Source organism: Rhinopithecus bieti, unplaced genomic scaffold (assembly GCF_001698545.2).
Source record: "Rhinopithecus bieti isolate Rb0 unplaced genomic scaffold, ASM169854v2 scaffold_788, whole genome shotgun sequence".
NCBI classification, from domain to species: domain Eukaryota; kingdom Metazoa; phylum Chordata; class Mammalia; order Primates; family Cercopithecidae; genus Rhinopithecus; species Rhinopithecus bieti.
In genome coordinates, this window is record NW_016803416.1 from 2,932,515 (window position 1) to 2,934,273 (window position 1,759).

Below are 1,759 nucleotides of genomic sequence, written 5' to 3' on the forward strand. Positions count from 1 at the left end.
AAAAAAAAAAAAAAAAAAAAAGGAAGAAAGAAAGAAAGAAAAAAAAGTGTTCTTTTTCAAGCAGATAATATGTTACAATAATAGAGGGCTCACTGACAACCTTTTTCATGCCACTGGTCACTGTGGAAGCAGGAAGGAGAGGTAAAGCAAAGATGGTTGAGGATATGCAGTACAGCAAGGAGGGTGCAGTAAGAGACCCAGTGAAAGTGTTCGCCTAGGTGGCAATGTTAAAATAAGATCACTTGAGGCTCTTCTGAATCATTAGCCCTTCTAGAAACTCCAAGGACATACTAAGTTCATTCACTAAAATATTTTGGGCATGTTGTAGCTGCTAATCATCTCCGTGATTACTTCTTTGAAGTCTTTCCTTTGAACATTTTTTTAAAGTGCTTACTGAGAATTCTTAGGCAGAAAATAAAACAGAAGGGTCATCCCCTGCCAATCAGAGTCTGAACACAGAAAGGGCTCATCAATCAAACAAATCAATGCAGAAAACTTAAAATTTCCTGTTAAATAAACACTACACATTAAATACCAGAAAGTGGTGACTAAGAGGTGGAGAGAGGAGGGATATACAATAGGTTTCACCCACACCCTGTTTTGTGGTTTTTACCTGGATGCCACAACCACACCTATGAGTTTCACTTATAAAATAATGGAGAAGTAGAGTAACTAGAATCTGCTGACCAGAGCATAGTGCTAAATACAGTTCCTCGGAGACTGAACCTGACAGGCAAGGTCAGGATTCAACTTGGAGAACGTCTGATGAGATTAGCTAATGTTTTCTTTTTTCCAACGTGGTCTACCTGTGTGTCCTGATGCGTGTAGATTTGCTCATCTTTAATAGGTGAGAAAATTAAGCTCATTTCCTCTACTGAACTTACAAAATGTTGATGTTAAAACCAAGGATAAAATGGAGATAAATGGGGATAAACTAGAGCAGGGAATTCGAACCATACATAGAATTTAAAAAAAAAAATCCCCTTAAGCCCCTAAAGGCAATAAGCAAGTAGTTTTATACCAGTGAAATCAATAATTAAAAGTTCTACGTAAAAAAATATAACCCATGCAACATCGTGTGTCCACTGAGCAGTGATACGCGCGTGTGTAAGGAAAAGAGCTGTCATCATATCAGGTAGCATTTAAGGAGCTTACTGTGCGCTAAACTCTTTTCATGTTATGTGATCTAATGTGAGCTTCTATGCCAGTGGGTTTCACATCCCCGTTTCACGGACGAGGACACCTCTGGTGACCTGCAGGGACCCCGCGCCAGCGGCTGCTGCAGCTGACTCATCCAACTCCCACGCGTGACGCTGCCCGAGTGGCGTTTAAAAAAATCCCACTCCAGTCCCATTTAAAACATATGCACCCCACTTTTCAAGTGTGACTGGTGACCTCGATTTTACCTTCTGAGTCACAGCCCCAAGACCTGTGTATCTGTCAGATTGAGCACAGTAGGCGAGGGCGCGCTCTGAGACTTGGGGAAAAGACAGGTGGAAAGCACAGTTGCAAACGAAGGGCAGGGCTAGAAGATAAAAATAGCGATCAGGTGTGTGGGGCCGCGCATGGAGACGCCCGGGGAGCGCTGGCGCTGGCCAGCGGAGCAGGAGGCGAGGACGCCGGAACTGGGAGGACCGCGCCCGGCGGCGGCCGCACCTGTGCACGTGATCGCGAGCGGCTCGGGAAACCGGGCGGAGCCGCGCTTACCTGGGCCCACGTGACGGGGAGGGGCTCCAGGACCCCCCACGGCCACGCCTCC